Below are 23,656 nucleotides of genomic sequence, written 5' to 3' on the forward strand. Positions count from 1 at the left end.
GAATATCAGAGGCTGAGAACATGGTCAGGAATATCAGAGACTCAGAGCACGGTAACGAATATCAGAGACTTAGAACATGGAGAGGAATATTAGAGACTGAGAACACGGAAAGGAATATTAGACACTGACAACACGGTCAGGAATATCAGAGACTGAGAGCACGGAAAGAAATACCAGAAACTGAGAACATGGTCAGGAATATCAGACACTGAGAGCACGGTCAGGAAAATCAGAGACAGAGAGCACAGAAAGGAATATCAGAGACTGCGAACATGGATAGGAATATCAGAGACTGAGAACATGGTCAGGAATATCAGAGACAGAGAGCACGGAAAGGAATATCAGAGACTGAGGAAACGGGCAGGAATATCAGAGACTAAGAGCACGGTCAAGAATATCAGAGACTGAGAGCACGGAAAGGAATATCAGATACTGAGGTCACGGATAGGAATATCAGAGACTCAGTGCACGGAATGGAATATCCGACACTGAGAACGTGGTCAGGAATATCAGAGACTGAGAACACGGTCAGGAATATCAGGGATTGAGAACACGTGCAGGAATATCAGTGACGGAGAACACGGTCAGGAATATCAGAGACTGAGAGCACGGTCAGGAATATCAGAGACTGAGAGCACGGAAAGGAATATCAGAGACTGAGAACACGGAAAGGAATATCAGAGACTCAAAACATGGTCAGGTATATCAGAGACAGAGAACACGGTCAGGAATATCAGAGACTGAGAGCACGGTCAGGAATATTAGACACTGACAACACGGTCAGGAACATCAGAGACTGAGAGCACGGAAAGGAATATCAGGAACTCAGAACGTGGTCAGGAATATCAGAGACAGAGAGCACGGAAAGGAATATCAGAGACTGAGAACACGGATAGGAATATCAGAGTCTGAGAACACCGTCCGGAATATCAGAGACGGAGCGCACAGAAAGGAATATCAGAGGCAGAGAACGCGGTGAGGAATATCAGAGACTGAGAACACGGTCATAATATCAGAGACTGAGAGCAAGGAAAGGAATATCAGAGACTGAGAACACAACAGGAATATCAGAGACTCAGACCACGGTCAAGGATAACAGAGACTGAGAATACCGGAAGGAATATCAGAGACTGAGAGCACGGAAAGGAATATCTGAGACTGAGAACACAGAAAGGAATATCAGAGACTGAGAACACGGTCAAGAATATCAGAGACTGAGGCCACGGACAGGAATATCAGAGAGTGAGAACACAAGCAGGTATATCAGAGACTGAGAACACGGTCAGGAATATCAGAGACTGAAAACACGGTCAGGAATATCAGAGACTGAGAAAATGGTCAGGAATATCAGAGACTGAGACCAAGAGCAGGAATATCAGAGACTGAGAACAGGGCAAGGAATATCAGAGAATGAGAGCACGGTCAGGAATATCAGAGGCTGAGAACATGGTCAGGAATATCAGAGACTCAGAGCACGGTAACGAATATTAGAGACTGAGAACACTGAAAGGAATATTAGAAACTGACAACACCGTCAGGAATATCAGAGACTGAGAGCATGGAAAGAAATATCAGAAACTGAGGAAACGGGCATGAATATCAGAGACTGAGAACACGGTCAAGAATATCAGAGACTGAGAGCACGGAAAGGAATATCAGATACTGAGGTCACGGACAGGAATATCAGAGACTGAGTGCAAGGAAAGGAATATCCGACAGTGAGAACACGGTCAGGAATATCAGAGACTGAGAACACGGTCAGGAATATCAGTGACTGAGAACATGGTCAGGAATATCAGAGACTGAGAGCATGGTCAGGAATATCAGAGACAGAGAGCACGGAAAGGAATATCAGAGACTGAGGAAACGGGCAGGAATATCAGAGACTGAGAGCACGGTCAAGAATATCAGAGACTGAGAGCACGGAAAGGAATATCAGATACTGAGGTCACGGATAGGAATATCAGAGACTCAGTGCACGGAATGGAATATCCGACACTGAGAACGTGGTCAGGAATATCAGAGACTGAGAACACGGTCAGGAATATCAGGGATTGAGAACACGTGCAGGAATATCAGTGACGGAGAGCACGGTCAGGAATATCAGAGACTGAGAGCACGGAAAGGAATATCAGAGACTGAGAACACGGAAAGGAATATCAGAGATTGAGAACATGGTCAGGTATATCAGAGACTGAGAGCAGGGTCAGTAATATCAGAGACTTAGAACACGGTCCGGAATATCAGAGACTGAGAGCACAGAAAGGAATAACAGAGACGGAGCGCACGGAAAGGTATATCAGAGACAGAGAACACGGTCAGGAATATCAGAGACTGAGAGAACGGAAAAGAATATCAGTGACTGAGAACACTGTCAGGACTATCAGATACTGAGAGCAAGGAAAGGAATATCAGAGACTGACAACACGAGCAGGAATATCAGAGACTCAGAGCAAAGTCAGGAATAACAGAGACTGAGAATACCGTAAGGAATATCAGAGACTGAGAGCACGGAAAGGCATATCTGAGAATGAGAACACGGTAAGGAATATCAGAGAGTGAGACCACGGTCAGGAATATCAGAGACTGAGGGCACGGAGAGGAATATCAGAGAGTGAGAACACAAGCAGGTATATCAGAGACTGAGAACACGCTCAGGAATATCATAGAGTGAGAGCACTGTCAGGAATATCAGAGACTGAGAAAATCGTCAGGAATATCAGAGACTGAGAACACGAGCAGGAATATCAGAGACTGAGAGCACGGTCAGGAATATCAGAGACTGAGAACACGGTCAGGAATATCAGAGATTGAGAGCACGGAACGGAATATCTAAGACTGAGTACACGGAAAGGAATAATAGAGACTGAAAACACGGAAAGGAATATCAGAGACTGAAAACACGGTAAGGAATATCAGAGACTGAGAGCACGGTCAGGAATATCAGAGACTGAGCGCAGGTTCAGGAATATCAGAGACTCAGAGCACAGAAAGGAATATCTGAGACTGAGAACACGGAAAGGAATATCAGAGACTGAGAGCACGGAAAGGAATATCAGAGACTGAGATCAGGGTCAGAAATATCAGAGACTGAGAACATGGTCCGGAATATCAGAGACTGAGAGCACGGAAAGGAATATCAGAGACAGAGAACACGGTCAGGAACATTAGAGGCTGAGAGCACGGAAAGGAATATCTGAGAATGAGAGCATGGTCAGGAATATCAAAGACTGAGAGCACGGTCAGAAATATGAGACACTGACAACACGGTCAGGAACATCAGAGACTGAGAGCACGGAAAGGAATATCAGGAACTCAGAACGTGGTCAGGAATATCAGAGACTGAGAGCACGGTCAGAAATATCAGAGACAGAGAGCACAGAAAGGAATATCAGAGACTGAGAACACAGATAGGAATATCAGAGACTGAGAACACGGACCGGAATATCAGAGACTGAGAGCACAGAAAGGAATATCAGAGACTGTGAGCAAGGAAAGGAACATCAGAGACTGAGAACACAACAGGAATATCAGAGACTCAGACCACGGTCAAGGATAACAGAGACTGAGAATACCGTAAGGAATATCAGAGACTGAGAGCACGGAAAGGAATATCTGAGACTGAGAACACGGAAAGGAATATCAGAGACTGAGAACACGGTCAAGAATATCAGAGAGTGAGGGCACGGACAGGAATATCAGAGAGTGAGAACACAAGCAGGTATATCAGAGACTGAGAACACGGTCAGGATTATCAGAGACTGAGAACACGGTCAGGAATATCAGAGACTGAGAAAATGGTCAGGAATATCAGAGACTGAGACCAAGAGCAGGAATATCAGAGACTGAGAACAGGGCAAGGAATATCAGAGGCTGAGAACATGGTCAGGAATATCAGAGGCTGAGAACATGGTCAGGAATATCAGAGACTCAGAGCACGGTAACGAATATCAGAGACTGAGAACATGGAAAGGAATATTAGAGACTGAGAACACGGAAAGGAATATCAGAGACAGAGAGCACAGAAAGGAATATCAGAGACTGCGAACATGGATAGGAATATCAGAGACTGAGAACATGGTCAGGAATATCAGAGACTGAGAGCATGGTCAGGAATATCAGAGACAGAGAGCACGGAAAGGAATATCAGAGACTGAGGAAACGGGCAGGAATATCAGAGACTAAGAGCACGGTCAAGAATATCAGAGACTGAGAGCACGGAAAGGAATATCCGACACTGAGAACGTGGTCAGGAATATCAGAGACTGAGAACACGGTCAGGAATATCAGGGATTGAGAACACGTGCAGGAATATCAGTGACGGAGAACACGGTCAGGAATATCAGAGACTGAGAGCACGGTCAGGAATATCAGAGACTGAGAGCACGGAAAGGAATATCAGAGACTGAGAACACGGAAAGGAATATCAGAGACTGAAAACATGGTCAGGTATATCAGAGACTGAGAGCAGGGTCAGTAATATCAGAGACTTAGAACACGGTCCGGAATATCAGAGACTGAGAGCACAGAAAGGAATAACAGAGACGGAGCGCACGGAAAGGTATATCAGAGACAGAGAACACGGTCAGGAATATCAGAGACTGAGAACACGGTCAGGAATATCAGAGACTGAGAGAACGGAAAAGAATATCAGTGACTGAGAACACTGTCAGGAATATCAGATACTGAGAGCAAGGAAAGGAATATCAGAGACTGACAACACGAGCAGGAATATCAGAGACTCAGAGCAAGGTCAGGAATAACAGAGACTGAGAACACCGTAAGGAATATCAGAGACTGAGAGCACGGAAAGGAATATCTGAGAATGAGAACACGGTAAGGAATATCAGAGAGTGAGAACACGGTCAGGAATATCAGAGACTGAGGGCATGGAGAGGAATATCAGAGAGTGAGAACACAAGCAGGTATATCAGAGACTGAGAACACAGTCAGAAATATCATAGTGTGAGAGCACTGTCAGGAATATCAGAGACTGAGAAAATGGTCAGGAATATCAGAGACTGAGAACACGAGCAGGAATATCAGAGACTGAGAGCACGGTCAGGAATATCAGAGACTGAGAACACGGTCAGGAATATCAGAGATTGAGAGTACGGAAAGGAATATCTGAGACTGAGTACACGGAAAGGAATATTAGAGACTGAAAACACGGAAAGGAATATCAGAGACTGAAAACACGGTAAGGAATATCAGAGACAGAGAACACGGTCAGGAATATCAGAGACTGAGAGCAGGTTCAGGAATATCAGAGACTGAGAACATGGTCCGGAATATCAGAGACTGAGAGCACGGAAAGGAATATTAGAGACAGAGAACACGGTCAGGAACATCAGAGGCTGAGAGCACGGAAAGGAATATCAGAGATTGAGAACACGGTCCGGAATATCAGAGACTGAGAGCACGGAAAGGAATATCTGAGAATGAGAGCATGGTCAGGAATATCAAAGACTGAGAGCACAGTCAGGAATATTAGACACTGACAACACGGTCAGGAACATCAGAGACTGAGAGCACGGAAAGGAATATCAGGAACTCAGAACGTGGTCAGGAATATAAGGGACAGAGAGCACGGAAAGGAATATCAGAGACTGAGAACACGGATAGGAATATCAGAGTCTGAGAACACGGTCCGGAATATCAGAGACGGAGCGCACAGAAAGGAATATTAGAGGCAGAGAACACGGTGAGGAATATCAGAGACTGAGAACACGGTCATAATATCAGAGACTGAGAGCAAGGAAAGGAATTTCAGAGACTGAGAACACAACAGGAATATCAGAGACTCAGACCACGGTCAAGGATAACAGAGACTGAGAATACCGGAAGGAATATCAGAGACTGAGAGCACGGAAAGGAATATCTGAGACTGAGAACACATAAAGGAATATCAGAGACTGAGGGCACGGTCAAGAATATCAGAGAGTGAGAACACAAGCAGGTATATCAGAGACTGAGAACACGGTCAAGAATATCAGACTGAGAAAATGGTCAGGAATATCAGAGACTGAGACCAAGAGCAGGAATATCAGAGACTGAGAACAGGGCAAGGAATATCAGAGAATGAGAGCACGGTCAGGAATATCAGAGGCTGAGAACATGGTCAGGAATATCAGAGACTCAGAGCACGGTAACGAATATCAGAGACTGAGAACATGGAAAGGAATATTAGAGACTGAGAACACGGAAAGGAATATTAGAAACTGACAACACGGTCAGGAATATCAGAGACTGAGAGCATGGAAAGAAATATCAGAAACTGAGGAAACGGGCATGAATATCAGAGACTGAGAGCACGGTCAAGAATATCAGAGACTGAGAGCACGGAAAGGAATATCAGATACTGAGGTCACGGACAGGAATATCAGAGACTGATTGCAAGGAAAGGAATATCCGACAGTGAGAACACGGTCAGGAATATCAGAGACTGAGAACACGGTCAGGAATATCAGAGATTGAGAACACGTGCAGGAATATCAGTGACGGAGAACACGGTCAGGAATATCAGTGACTGAGAGCACGGTCAGGAATATCAGAGACTGAGAACACGGTCAGGAATATCAGAGATTGAGAACACGTGCAGGAATATCAGTGACGGAGAACACGGTCAGGAATATCAGTGACTGAGAGCACGGTCAGGAATATCAGAGACTGAGAACACGGTCAGGAATATCAGAGATTGAGAGCACGGAAAGGAATATCTGAGACTGAGTACACGGAAAGGAATATTAGAGACTGAAAACACGGTCAGGAATATCAGAGACTGAGAGCAGGGTCAGAAATATCAGAGACTGAGAACATGGTCCGGAATATCAGAGATTGAGAGCACGGTCAGGAATATCAGAGACTGAGAGCAGGTTCAGGAATATCAGAGACTCAGAGCACAGAAAAGAATATGTGAGACTGAGAACACGGAAAGGAATATCAGAGACTGAGAACATGGTCAGGAATATCAGAGACTGAGAGCAGGTTCAGAAATATCAGAGACTGAGAACATGGTCCGGAATATCAGAGATTGAGATGACGGTCAGGAATATCAGAGACTGAGAACACGGTCATGAATATCAGGGACAGAGAGCACGGAAAGGAATATCAGAGACTGAGAACACGGTCATGAATATCAGAGACAGAGAGCACGGAAAGGACTATCAGAGACAGAGAACACGGTCAGGAATATCAGAGACTAAGAACACGGTCAGGAATATCAGAGACTGAGTGCACGGAAAGGAATATCCGACACTGAGAACACGGTCAGGAATATCAGAAACTGAGAACACGGTCAGGAATATCAGAGATTGAGAACACGTGCAGGAATATCAGTGACGGAGAACACGGTCAGGAATATCAGTGACTGAGAGCACGGTCAGGAATATCAGAGACTGAGAACACGGTGAGGAATATCAGTGGCTGAGAGCACGGAAAGGAAGATCAGATACTGAGGACACGGTCAGGAATATCAGAGACTGAGAACACGGTCAGGAATATCAGAGACTGAGAACACGGTCATGAATATCAGAGACTGAGAGCACGGAAAGGAATATCAGAGACTGAGGTCACGGATAGGAATATCAGAGACTGAGTGCACGGAAAGGAATATCCGACACTGAGAACACGGTCAGGAATATCAGAAACTGAGAACACGGTCAGGAATATCAGAGATTGAGAACACGAGCAGGAATATCAGTGAGTGTGAACACGGTCAGGAATATCAGTGACTGAGAGCACGGTCAGGAATATCAGAGACTGAGAACACGGTCATGAATATCAGAGACTGAGAGCACGGAAAGGAATATCAGAGACTGAGGAAACGGGCAGGAATATCAGAGACTGAGAGCACGGTCAGGAATATCAGATACTGAGAGCACGGAAAGGAATATCAGATACTGAGGACACGGTCAGGAATATCAGAGATTGAGAACACGAGCAGGAATATCAGTGACTGAGAGCACGGTCAGGAATATCAGAGACTGAGAACACGGTCATGAATATCAGAGACTGAGAGCACGGAAAGGAATATCAGAGACAGAGAACACGGTCAGGAATATCAGAGACTGAGAGCACGGTCAGGAATATCAGAGACTGAGAGCACGGAAAGGAATATCAGAGATTGAGAACACGGTCCGGAATATTAGAGACTGAGAGCACGGAAAGGAATATCTGAGAATGAGAGCATGGTCAGGAATATCAGACGCTGAGAACAGGGACAGGAATATCAGAGACTGAGAGCACGGAAAGGAATATCAGAGACTGAGAAAATGGAAAGGAATATCAGAGACTGAGAACACGGAAAGGAATATTAGACAATGACAACACGGTCAGGAATATCAGAGACTGAGAGCACGGAAAGGAATATCAGAGACAGAGAGCACGGAAAGGAATATCAGAGACTGAGGAAACGGGCAGGAATATCAGAGATTGAGAACACGAGCAGGAATATCAGAGACTGAGGACACGGTCAGGAATAGCCGAAACTGAGTGCACGGAAAGGAATATCCGACACTGAGAACACGGTCAGGGATATCAGAGACTGAGAATACGGATAGGAATGTTAGAGACTGATAACATGGTCAGGAATATCAGAGACTGAGTGCACGGTGAGGAATATCAGAGACTGAGAGCACGGTCAGGAATATCAGAGACTGAGAGCACGGAAAGGAATGTCAGAGACAGAGAGCACGGTCAGGAATATCAGAGATTGAGAACACGAGCAGGAATATCAGTGACGGAGAACATGGTCCGGAATATCAGTGACTGAGAACACAGTCATGAATATCAGAGACTGAGAGCACGGAAAGGAATGTCAGAGACAGAGAACACGGTCAGGAATATCAGAGACTGAGAGCACGGTCAGGAATATCAGAGACTGAGAGCAGGGTCAGAAATATCAGAGACTGAGAACATGGTCCGGAATATCAGAGATTGAGAGCACGGTCAGGAATATCAGAGACTGAGAGCAGGTTCAGGAATATCAGAGACTCAGAGCACAGAAAAGAATATGTGAGACTGAGAGCACGGAAAGGAATATCAGAGACTGAGAACATGGTCAGGAATATCAGAGACTGAGAGCAGGTTCAGAAATATCAGAGACTGAGAACATGGTCCGGAATATCAGAGATTGAGATGACGGTCAGGAATATCAGAGACTGAGAACACGGTCATGAATATCAGGGACAGAGAGCACGGAAAGGAATATCAGAGACTGAGAACACGGTCATGAATATCAGAGACAGAGAGCACGGAAAGGACTATCAGAGACAGAGAACACGGTCAGGAATATCAGAGACTAAGAACACGGTCAGGAATATCAGAGACTGAGTGCACGGAAAGGAATATCCGACACTGAGAACACGGTCAGGAATATCAGAAACTGAGAACACGGTCAGGAATATCAGAGATTGAGAACACGTGCAGGAATATCAGTGACGGAGAACACGGTCAGGAATATCAGTGACTGAGAGCACGGTCAGGAATATCAGAGACTGAGAACACGGTGAGGAATATCAGTGGCTGAGAGCACGGAAAGGAAGATCAGATACTGAGGACACGGTCAGGAATATCAGAGACTGAGAACACGGTCAGGAATATCAGAGACTGAGAACACGGTCATGAATATCAGAGACTGAGAGCACGGAAAGGAATATCAGAGACTGAGGTCACGGATAGGAATATCAGAGACTGAGTGCACGGAAAGGAATATCCGACACTGAGAACACGGTCAGGAATATCAGAAACTGAGAACACGGTCAGGAATATCAGAGATTGAGAACACGAGCAGGAATATCAGTGAGTGTGAACACGGTCAGGAATATCAGTGACTGAGAGCACGGTCAGGAATATCAGAGACTAAGAACACGGTCATGAATATCAGAGACTGAGAGCACGGAAAGGAATATCAGAGACTGAGGAAACGGGCAGGAATATCAGAGACTGAGAGCACGGTCAGGAATATCAGATACTGAGAGCACGGAAAGGAATATCAGATACTGAGGACACGGTCAGGAATATCAGAGATTGAGAACACGAGCAGGAATATCAGTGACTGAGAGCACGGTCAGGAATATCAGAGACTGAGAACACGGTCATGAATATCAGAGACTGAGAGCACGGAAAGGAATATCAGAGACAGAGAACACGGTCAGGAATATCAGAGACTGAGAGCACGGTCAGGAATATCAGAGACTGAGAGCACGGAAAGGAATATCAGAGATTGAGAACACGGTCCGGAATATTAGAGACTGAGAGCACGGAAAGGAATATCTGAGAATGAGAGCATGGTCAGGAATATCAGACGCTGAGAACAGGGACAGGAATATCAGAGACTGAGAGCACGGAAAGGAATATCAGAGACTGAGAAAATGGAAAGGAATATCAGAGACTGAGAACACGGAAAGGAATATTAGACAATGACAACACGGTCAGGAATATCAGAGACTGAGAGCACGGAAAGGAATATCAGAGACAGAGAGCACGGAAAGGAATATCAGAGACTGAGGAAACGGGCAGGAATATCAGAGATTGAGAACACGAGCAGGAATATCAGAGACTGAGGACACGGTCAGGAATAGCCGAAACTGAGTGCACGGAAAGGAATATCCGACACTGAGAACACGGTCAGGGATATCAGAGACTGAGAATACGGATAGGAATGTTAGAGACTGATAACATGGTCAGGAATATCAGAGACTGAGTGCACGGTGAGGAATATCAGAGACTGAGAGCACGGTCAGGAATATCAGAGACTGAGAGCACGGAAAGGAATGTCAGAGACAGAGAGCACGGTCAGGAATATCAGAGATTGAGAACACGAGCAGGAATATCAGTGACGGAGAACATGGTCCGGAATATCAGTGACTGAGAACACGGTCATGAATATCAGAGACTGAGAGCACGGAAAGGAATGTCAGAGACAGAGAACACGGTCAGGAATATCAGAGACTGAGAGCACGGTCAGGAATATCAGAGACTGAGAGCACGGAAAGGAATTTCAGAGACTGAGGAAACGGGCAGGAATATCAGAGACTGAGAACACGGTCATGAATATCAGAGACTGAGAGCACGGAAAGGAATGTCAGAGACAGAGAACACGGTCATGAATATCAGAGACTGAGAGCACGGAAAGGAATGTCAGAGACAGAGAACACGGTCAGGAATATCAGAGACTGAGAGCACGGAAAGGAATTTCAGAGAGTGAGGAAACGGGCAGGAATATCAGATACTGAGTGCACGGAAAGGAATATCCGACACTGGGAACACAGAAAGGAATATCAGAGACTGAGAACACGGTCAAGAATATCAGAGATTGAGAACACGGTCATGAATATCAGAGACTGAGAGCACGGAAAGGAATATCAGAGACAGAGAACACGGTCAGGAATATCAGAGACTGAGAGCACGGAAAGGAATGTCAGAGACAGAGAACACGGTTAGGAATATCAGAGATTGAGAACACGAGCAGGAATATCAGTGACGGAGAACATGGTCAGGAATATCAATGACTGAGAGCACGGTCAGGAATATCAGAGACTGAGAACACGGTCATGAATATCAGAGACTGAGAGCACGGAAAGGAATGTCAGAGACAGAGAACAAGGTCAGGAATATCAGAGACTGAGAGCACGGTCAGGAATATCAGAGACTGAGAGCACGGAAAGGAATTTCAGAGACTGAGGAAACGGGCAGGAATATCAGAGACTGAGAGCACGGTCAGGAATATCAGAGACTCAGAGCACGGAAAGGAATATCAGATACTGAGGACACGGTCAGGAATATCAGAGATTGAGTGCACGGAAAGGAATATCCGACACTGAGAACACAGAAAGGAATATCAGAGACTCAGAACACGGTCAAGAATATCAGAGATTGAGAACACGAGCAGGAATATCAGTGACTGAGAGCACGGTCAGGAATATCAGAGACTGAGAACACGGTCATGAATATCAGAGACTGAGAGCACGGAAAGGAATATCAGAGACAGAGAACACGGTCAGGAATATCAGAGACTGAGAGCACGGTCAGGAATATCAGAGGCAGAGAGCACGGAAAGGAATTTCAGAGACTGAGGAAACGGGCAGGAATATCAGAGACTGAGAGCACGGTCAGGAATATCAGAGACTGTGAGCACGGAAAGGAACATCAGAGACTGAGAACACGGTCCGGAATATCAGAGACTGAGAGCACGGTCAGGCATATCAGAGACTGAGAGCACGGAAAGGAACATCAGAGACTGAGAACACGGTCCGGAATATCAGAGACTGAGAGCACGGAAAGGAATATCTGAGACAGAGAGCATGGTCAGGAATATCAAAGACTGAGAGCACGGTGAGGAATATCAGTGACTGAGAGCACGGAAAGGAAGATCAGATACTGAGGACACGGTCAGGTATATCAGAGACTGAGAACACGGTCAGGAATATCAGAGATTGAGAACACGAGCAGGAATATCAGTGACGGAGAACATGGTCAGGAATATCAGTGACTGAGAGCACGGTCAGGAATATCAGAGACTGAGAACACGGTCATGAATATCAGAGACTGAGAGCACGGAAAGGAATGTCAGAGACAGAGAACACGGAGAGGAATATCAGAGACAGAGAGCACGGTCAGGAATATCAGAGACTGAGAGCACGGAAAGGAATATCAGAGACTGAGGAAACGGGCAGGAATATCAGAGACTGAGAGCACGGTCAGGAATATCAGAGACTGAGAGCACGGAAAGGAATATCAGATATTGAGGACACGGTCAGGAATATCAGAGACTGAGTGCACGGAAATTATTATCCGACACTGAGAACACAGAAAGGAATATCAGAGACTGAGAACACGGTCAAGAATATCAGAGATTGAGAACACGAGCAGGAATATCAGTGACGGAGAACACGGTCAGGAATATCAGAGACTGAGAACACGGTCATGAATATCAGAGACTGAGAGCACGGAAAGGAACATCAGAGACTGAGAACACGGTCCGGAATATCAGAGACTGAGAGCACGGAAAGGAATATCTGAGAATGAGAGCATGGTTAGGAATATCAAAGACTAGGAACACGGTCAGGAATATCAGACGCTGAGAACAGGGTCAGGAATATCAGAGACTGAGAGCACGGAAAGGAATATCAGAGACAGAGAACACGGTCAGGAATATCAGAGACTGAGAGCACAGTCCGGAATATCAGAGACTGAGAACACGGTCAGGAATATCAGAGATTGAGAGCACGGAAAGGAATATCTGAGACTGAGTACACGGAAATGAATATTAGAGACTGAAAACACGGAAAGGAATATCAGAGACTGAGAACACGGTCAGGAATATCAGAGACTGAGAGCACGGAAAGGAATATCTGAGACTGAGTACACGGAAAGGAATATCAGAGACTGAGAACACGGTCAAGAATATCAGAGATTGAGAACACGAGCAGGAATATCAGTGACGGAGAGCACGGTCAGGAATATCAGTGACTGAGAGCACGGTCAGGAATATCAGAGACTGAGAACACGGTCATGAATATCAGAGACTGAGCGCACGGAAAGGAATATCAGAGACAGAGAACACGGTCAGGAATATCAGAGACTGAGAGCACGGTCAGGAATATCAGAGACTGAGAGCACGGAAAGGAACATCAGAGACTGAGAACACGGTCCGGAATATCAGAGACTGAGAGCACGGAAAGGAATACCTGAGAATGAGAGCATGGTTAGGAATATCAAAGACTAGGAGCACGGTCAGGAATATCAGACGCTGAGAACAGGGTCAGGAATATCAGAGACTGAGAGCACGGAAAGGAATATCAGAGACTGAGAACATGGAAAGGAATATCAGAGACTGAGAACACGGAAAGGAATATTAGACAATGACAACACGGTCAGGAATATCAGAGACTGAGAGCACGGAAATGAATATCAGACACTGAGGACACGGTCAGGAATATCAGAAACTGAGTGCACGGAAAGGAATATCCGACACTGAGAACACGGTCAGGAATATCAGAGACTGAGAACACGGATAGGAATATCAGACTGATAACATGGTCAGGAATATCAGAGACTGAGTGCACGGTGAGGAATATCAGAGACTGAGAGCAAGGTCAGGAATATCAGAGACAAAGAGCACGGAAAGGAATATCAGAGACTGAGGAAACGGGCAGGAATATCAGAGATTGAGAGCACGGTGAGGAATATCAGAGAATGAGAACACGGTCAGGAATATCAGAGATTGAGAACACGAGCAGGAATATCAGTGACGGAGAACACGGTCAGGAATATCAGAGACTGAGAGCACGGTCAGGAATATCAGAGACTGAGAACACGGCCATGAATATCAGAGACTGAGAGCACGGTGATGAATATCAGAGACTGAGAGCACGGTCAGGAATATCAGAGACAGAGAGCACGGAAAGGAATATCAGAGACTGAGGAAACGGGCAAGAATATCAGAGACTGAGAGCACGGTGAGGAATATCAGTGACTGATAGCACGGAAAGGAATATCAGAGACTGAGAACACGGTCCGGAATATCAGAGACTGAGAGCACGGAAAGGAATATCAGAGACTGAGAACACGGTCCGGAATATCAGAGACTGAGAGCACCGAAAGGAATATCAGAGACAGAGAACACAAGCAGGTATACCAGAGACTGAGAACACGGTCAGGAATATCATAGAGTGAGAGCACTGTCAGGAATATCAGAGACTGAGAAAATGGTCAGGAATATCAGAGACTGAGAACACGAGCAGGAATATCAGAGACTGAGAGCACAGTCCGGAATATCAGAGACTGAGAACACGGTCAGGAATATCTGAGACTGAGAGCACGGAAAGGAATATCTGAGACTGAGGACACGGAAATGAATATTAGAGACTGAAAACACGGAAAGGAATATCAGAGACTGAAAACACGGTAAGGAATATCAGAGACTGAGAGCACGGTCAGGAATATAAGAGACTGAGAACATGGTGATGAATATCAGAGACTGAGAGCATGGAAAGGAAGATCAGAGACAGAGAACACGATCAGGAATATCAGAGACTGAGAGCAGGTTCAGGAATATTAGAGACTCAGAGCACAGAAAGGAATATCTGAGACTGAGAACACGGAAAGGAATATCAGAGACTGAGAACACGGTCAGGAATATCAGAGACTGAGAGCAGGGTCAGAAATATCAGAGACTGAGAACTTGGTCCGGAATATCAGAGACTGAGAGCACGGAAAGGAATATCAGAGACAGAGAACACGGTCAGGAACATCAGAGGCTGAGAGCACGGAAAGGAATATCTGAGAATGAGAGCATGGTCAGGAATATCAAAGACTGAGAGCACGGTCAGTAATATTAGACACTGACAACACGGTCATGAACATCAGAGACTGAGAGCACGGTCAGGAATATCAGAGACTGAGAGCACGGAAAGGAACATCAGAGACTGAGAACACGGTCCGGAATATCAGAGACAGAGAGCACTGAAAGGAATATCTGAGAATGAGAGCATGGTTAGGAATATCAAAGACTAGGAGCGCGGTCAGGAATATCAGACGCTGAGAACAGGGTCAGGAATATCAGAGACTGAGAGCACGGAAAGGAATATCAGACACTGAGGACACGGTCAGGAATATCAGAAACTGATTGCACGGAAAGGAATATCCGACACTGAGAACACGGTCAGGAATATCAGAGACTGAGAACACGGTCAGGAATATCAGAGATTGAGAACACGAGCAGGAATATCAGTGACGGAGAACACGGGCAGGAATATCAGTGACTGAGAGCACGGTCAGGAATATCAGAGACTGAGAACACGGTCAGGAATATCAGAGACAGAGAGCACGGAAAGGAATATCAGAGACTGAGGAAACGGGCAAGAATATCAGAGACTGAGAGCACGGTGAGGAATATCAGTGACTGATAGCACGGAAAGGAAGATCAGATACTGAGGACACGGTCAGGAATATCAGAGACTGAGAACATGGTCAGGAATATCAGAGACTGAGTGCATGGTGATGAATATCAGAGACTGAGAGCACGGTCAGGAATATCGGAGACAGAGAACACGGAAAGGAATATCAGAGACTGAGGAAACGGGCAAGAATATCAGAGACTGAGAGCACGGTGAGGAATATCAGTGACTGATAGCACGGAAAGGAAGATCAGATACTGAGGACACGGTCAGGAATATCAGAGACTGAGAACACGGTCAGGAATATCAGAGACTGAGAACACGGTCAGCAATTTCAGAGATTGAGAACACGAGCAGGAATATCAGTGACGGAGAACACGGTCATGAATATCAGAGACTGAGAGCACGGAAAGGAATGTCAGAGACAGAGAACACTGTCAGGAATATCAGAGACTGAGAGCACGGTCAGGAATATCAGAGACTGAGAGCATGGAAAGGAATATCAGAGACTGAGGAAAAGGGCAGGAATATCCGAGACTGAGAGCACGAACAGGAATATCCGACACTGAGAACACGGTCAGGAATATCAGAGACTGAGAACACGGATAGGAATATCAGACTGATAACATGGTCAGGAATATCAGAGACTGAGTGCACGGTGAGGAATATCAGAGACTGAGAGCACGGTCAGGAATATCAGAGACAAAGAGCACGGAAAGGAATATCAGAGACTGAGGAAACGGGCAGGAATATCAGAGACTGAGAGCACGGTGAGGAATATCAGAGAATGAGAACACGGTCAGGAATATCAGAGATTGAGAACACGAGCAGGAATATCAGTGACGGAGAACACGATCAGGAATATCAGTGACTGAGAGCACGGTCAGGAATATCAGAGACTGAGAGCACGGTCAGGAATATCAGAGACAGAGAGCACGGAAAGGAATATCAGAGACTATGGAAACGGGCAAGAATATCAGAGACTGAGAACACGGTCAGGAATATCAGTGACGGAGAACACGGTCATGAATATCAGAGACTGAGAGCACGGAAAGGAATGTCAGAGACAGAGAACACTGTCAGGAATATTAGACACTGACAACACGGTCAGGAATATCAGAGACTGAGAGCACGGAAAGAAATATCAGAAACTGAGGAAACGGGCAGGAATATCAGAGACTGAGAGCACGGTCAAGAATATCAGAGACTGAGAGCACGGAAAGGAATATCAGATACTGAGGTCACGGATAGGAATATCAGAGACTGAGTGCACGGAAAGGAATATCCGACACTGAGAACACGGTCAGGAATATCAGAAACTGAGCACACGGTCAGGAATATCAGAGATTGAGAACACGTGCAGGAATATCAGTGACGGAGAACACGGTCAGGAATATCAGAGACTGAGAACACGGTCATGAATATCAGTGACTGAGAGCACGGTCAGGAATATCAGAGACAGAGAGCACGGAAAGGAATATCAAAGACTGAGAGCACGGTGTGGAATATCTGAGACTGAGAACATGGTCAGGAATATCAGAGACTGAGGAAACGGGCAGGAATATCAGAGACTGAGAGCACGGTGAGGAATATCAGTGACTGAGAGCACGGAAAGGAATATCAGATACTGAGGACACGGTCAGGAATATCACAGACTGAGTGCACGGAAAGGAATATCCGACACTGAGAACACGGTCAGGAAATCAGAGACTGAGAACACGGTTAGGAATATCAGAGACTGAGAACATGGTCAGGAATATCAAAGACTGAGAGCACGGTCAGGAATATCAGAGACAGAGAGCATGGAAAGGAATATCAGAGACTGAGGAAACGGGCAGGAATATCAGAGACTGAGAGCACGGTGAGGAATATCAGTGACTGAGAGCACGGAAAGGAATATCAGATACTGAGGACACGGTCAGTAATATCAGAAACTGAGTGCACGGAAAGGAATATCCGACACTGAGAACACGGTCAGGAATATCAGAGAAAGAGAGCACGGAAAGGAATATCAGAGACTGAGAGCACGGTGAGGAATATCAGTGACTGAGAGCACGGAAAGGAAGATCAGATACTGAGGACACGGTCAGGAATATCAGAGACTGAGAACACGGTCAGGAATATCAGAGACTGAGAACACGGTCAGGAATATCAGAGACTGAGTGCACGGAAAGGAATATCCGACACTGAGAACACAGAAAGGAATATCAGAGACTGAGAACACGGTCAAGAATATCAGAGATTGAGAACACGGTCAGGAATATCAGAGACTGAGAACACGGTCATGAATATCAGAGACTGAGAGCACGGAAAGGAATATCAGAGACAGAGAACACGGTCAGGAATATCAGAGACTGAGAGCACGGTCAGGAATATCAGAGACTGAGAGCACGGAAAGGAACATCAGAGACTGAGAACACGGTCCGGAATATCAGAGACTAAGAGCACGGAAAGGAATATCTGAGACAGAGAGCATGGTCAGGAATATCAAATACTGAGAGCACGGTGAGGAATATCAGTGACTGATAGAACGGAAAGGAAGATCAGATACTGAGGACACGGTCAGGAATATCAGAGACTGAGAACACGGTCAGGAATATCAGAGATTGAGAACACGAGCAGGAATATCAGTGACGGAGAACATGGTCAGGAATATCAGTGACTAAGAGCACGGTCAGGAATATCAGAGACTGAGAACACGGTCATGAATATAAGAGACTGAGAGCACGGAAAGGAATATCAGAGACTGAGGAAACGGGCAGGAATATCAGAGACTGAGAGCACGGTCAGGACTATCAGAGACTGAGAGCACGGAAAGGAATATCAGATACAGAGGACACGGTCAGGAATATCAGAGACTGAGTGCACGGAAATTATTATCCGACACTGAGAACACAGAAAGGAATATCAGAGACTGAGAACACGGTCAAGAATATCAGAGATTGAGAACACGAGCAGGAATATCAGTGACAGAGAACACGGTCAGGAATATCAGTGACTGAGAGCACGGAAAGGAATATCAGAGACAGAGAACACGGTCAGGAATATCAGAGACTGAGAGCACGGTCAGGAATATCAGAGACTGAGAGCACGGAAAGGAATATCAGAGATTGAGAACACGGTCCGGAATATCAGAGACTGAGAACACGGTCAGGAATATCATAGAGTGAGAGCACTGTCAGGAATATCAGAGACTGAGAAAATGGTCAGGAATATCAGACGCTGAGAACAGGGTCAGGAATATCAGAGACTGAGAGCACGGAAAGGAATATCAGAGACTGAGAAAATGGAAAGGAATATCAGAGACTGAGAACACGGAAAGCAATATTAGACAATGACAACACGGTCAGGAATATCAGAGACTGAGAGTCCGGAAAGGAAAATCAGAGACAGAGAGCACGGAAAGGAATATCAGAGACTGAGGAAACGGGCAGGAATATCAGAGATTGAGAACACGAGCAGGAATATCAGTGACTGAGAGCACGGAAAGGAATATCAGATACTGAGGACACGGTCAGGAATATCAGAAACTGAGTGCACGGAAAGGAATATCCGACACTGAGAACACGGTCAGGGATATCAGAGACTGAGAATACGGATAGGAATATCAGAGACTGATAACATGGTCAGGAATATCAGAGACTGAGGGCACGGTGTGGAATATCAGAGACTGAGAGCACGGTCAGGAATATCAGAGACAGAGAGCACGGAAAGGAATATCAGAGACCGAGGAAACGGGCAGGAATATCAGAGACTCAGAGCACGGTGAGGAATATCAGTGACTGAGAGCACGGAAAGGAATATCAGAGACTGAGGAAACGGTCAGGAATATCAGAGACTGAGAACACGGTCAGGAATATCAGAGACTGAGAACACGGTCAGGAATATCAGAGATTGAGAACACAAGCAGGAATATCAGTGACGGAGAACACGGTCAGGAATATCAGTGACTGAGAGCACGGTCAGGAATATCAGAGACTGAGAACACGGTCATGAATATCAGTGACTGAGAGCACGGTCAGGAATATCAGAGACAGAGAGCACGGAAAGGAATATCAAAGACTGAGAGCACGGTCTGGAATATCTGAGACTGAGAACATGGACAGGAATATCAGAGACTGAGGAAACGGACAGGAATATCAGAGACTGAGAGCACGGTGAGGAATATCAGTGACTGAGAGCACGGAAAGGAATATCAGATACTGAGGACACGGTCAGGAATATCACAGACTGAGTGCACGGAAAGGAATATCCGACACTGAGAACACGGTCAGGAAATCAGAGACTGAGAACACGGTTAGGAATATCAGAGACTGAGAACATGGTCAGGAATATCAGAGACTGAGAGCACGGTCAGGAATATCAGAGACAGAGAGCACGGAAAGGAATATCAGAGACTGAGGAAACGGGCAGGAATATCAGAGACTGAGAGCACGGTGAGGAATATCAGTGACTGAGAGCACGGAAAGGAATATCAGATACTGAGGACACGGTCAGTAATATCAGAAACTGAGTGCACGGAAAGGAATATCCGACACTGAGAACACGGTCAGGAATATCAGAGAAAGAGAGCACGGAAAGGAATATCAGAGACTGAGAGCACGGTGAGGAATATCAGTGACTGAGAGCACGGAAAGGAAGATCAGATACTGAGGACACGGTCAGGAATATCAGAGACTGAGAACACGGTCAGGAATATCAGAGACTGAGAACACGGTCAGGAATATCAGAGACTGAGTGCACGGAAAGGAATATCAGAGACAGAGAACACGGTCAGGAATATCAGAGACTGAGAGCACGGTCAGGAATATCAGAGACTGAGAGCACGGAAAGGAACATCAGAGACTGAGAACACGGTCCGGAATATCAGAGACTAAGAGCACGGAAAGGAATATCTGAGACAGAGAGCATGGTCAGGAATATCAAATACTGAGAGCACGGTGAGGAATATCAGTGACTGATAGAACGGAAAGGAAGATCAGATACTGAGGACACGGTCAGGAATATCAGAGACTGAGAACACGGTCAGGAATATCAGAGATTGAGAACACGAGCAGGAATATCAGTGACGGAGAACATGGTCAGGAATATCAGTGACTAAGAGCACGGTCAGGAATATCAGAGACTGAGAACACGGTCAGGAATATCAGAGACTGAGAGCACCGAAAGGAATATCAGAGACTGAGGAAACGGGCAGGAATATCAGAGACTGAGAGCACAGTCAGGACTATCAGAGACTGAGAGCACGGAAAGGAATGTCAGAGACAGAGAACACGGACAGGAATATCAGAGACTGAGAGCACGGTCAGGAATTTCAGAGACTGAGAGCACGGAAAGGAATATCAGAGACTGAGGAAACGGGCAGGAATATCAGAGACTGAGAGCACGGTCAGGAATATCAGAGACTGAGAGCACGGAAAGGAATATCTGAGAATGAGAGCATGGTCAGGAATATCAAAGACTGAGAGCACGGTCAGGAATATCAGAAGCTGAGAACAGGGTCAGGAATATCAGAGACTGAGAGCACGGAAAGGAATATCAGAGACTGAGAACATGGAAAGGAATATCAGAGACTGAGAACACGGAAAGGTATATTAGACAATGACAAACACGGTCAGGAATATCAGAGACTGAGAGCACGGAAAGGAATATCAGACACTGAGGACACGGTCAGGAATATCAGAAACTGACTGCACGGAAAGGAATATCCTACACTGAGAACACGGTCAGGAATATCAGAGACTGAGAACACGGATAGGAATATCAGAGACTGAGAACACGGTCAGGAATATCAGAGATTGAGAACACGAGCAAGAATATCAGTGACGGAGAACACGGAAAGGAATATCAGAGACTGAGAGCACGGAAAGGAATGTCAGAGACAGAGAACACTGTCAGGAGTATCAGAGACTGAGAGCACGGTCAGGAATATCAGAGACTGAGAGCACGGAAATGAATATCAGAGACTGAGGAAAAGGGCAGGAATATCCGAGACTGAGAGCACGAACAGGAATATCAGATACTGAGGACACGGTCAGGAATATCAGAGACTGATGCACGGAAAGGAATATCCGACACTGAGAACACGGAAAGGAATATCAGAGACTGAGAACATGTCAAGAATATCAGAGATTGAGGACACGAGCAGGAATATCAGTGACGGAGAACATGGTCAGGAATATCAGTGACTGAGAGCACGGTCAGGAATATCAGAGACTGAGAACACGTTCATGAATATCAGAGACTGAGAGCACGGAAAGGAATATCAGAGACAGAGAACACGGTCAGGAATATCAGCGACTGAGAGCACCGTCAGGAATATCAGAGACTGAGAGCACGGAAAGGAATATCAGAGACTGAGAACACGGTCCGGAATATCAGAGACTGAGAGCACGGAAAGGAATATCAGAGACTGAGAACACGGTCCGGAATATCAGAGACTGAGAGCACGGAAAGGAATATCAGAGACAGAGAACACAAGCAGGTATACCAGAGACTGAGAACACGGTCAGGAATATCATAGAGTGAGAGCACTGTCAGGAATATCAGAGACTGAGAAAATGGTCAGGAATATCAGAGACTGAGAACACGAGCAGGAATATCAGAGACTGAGAGCACGGTCCGGAATATCAGAGACTGAGAACACGGTCAGGAATATCAGAGATTGAGAGCACGGAAAGGAATATCTGAGACTGAGAGTACGGAAAGGAATATTAGAGACTGAAAACACGGAAAGGAATATCAGAGACTGAAAACACGGTAAGGAATATCAGAGACTGAGAGCACGGTCAGGAATATCAGAGACTGAGACAATGGTGATGAATATCAGAGACTGAGAGCATGGAAAGGAAGATCAGAGACAGAGAACACGGTCAGGAATATCAGAGACTGTGAGCAGGTTCAGGAATATCAGAGACTCAGAGCACAGAAAGGAATATCTGAGACTGAGAACACGGAAAGGAATATCAGAGACTGAGAACACGTTCAGGAATATCAGAGACTGAGAGCAGGGTCAGAAATATCAGAGACTGAGAACTTGGTCCGGAATATCAGAGACTGAGAGCACGGAAAGGAATATCAGAGACAGAGAACACGGTCAGGAACATCAGAGGCTGAGAGCACGGAAAGGAATATCTGAGAATGAGAGCATGGTCAGGAATATCAAAGACTGAGAGCACGGTCAGGAATATTAGACACTGACAACACGGTCAGGAACATCAGAGACTGAGAGCACGGAAAGGAATATCAGGAACTCAGAACGTGGTCAGGAATATCAGAGACTCAGAGCACGGTCAGGAATATCAGAGACAGAGAGCACTGAAAGGAATATAAAAGACTGAGAACGCGGATAGGAATATCAGAGATTGAGAACACGGTCCGGAATATCAGAGACTGAGAACACAGAAAGGAATATCAGAGACTGTGAGCATGGAAAGGAATATCAGAGACAGAGAACACGGTCAGGAATATCAGAGACTGAGAACACGGTCATAATATAAGAGACTGAGAGCAAGGAAAGGAATATCAGAGACTGAGAACACAACAGGAATATCAGAGACTCAGACCACGGTCAAGGATAACAGAGACTGAGAATACCATCAGGAATATCAGAGACTGAGAGCACGGAAAGGAATATCTGAGACTGAGAACACGGAAAGGAATATCAGAGACTGAGAACACGGTCAAGAATATCAGAGACTGAGAGCACGGTCCGGAATATCAGGGACTGAGAACACGGTCAGGAATATCAGAGA

This window comes from Chiloscyllium plagiosum, unplaced genomic scaffold (genome assembly GCF_037043375.1).
Source record: "Chiloscyllium plagiosum isolate Xiang-an unplaced genomic scaffold, Cpla_swu_hap1 HiC_scaffold_14, whole genome shotgun sequence".
Classification (NCBI taxonomy): Eukaryota; Metazoa; Chordata; class Chondrichthyes; order Orectolobiformes; family Hemiscylliidae; genus Chiloscyllium; species Chiloscyllium plagiosum.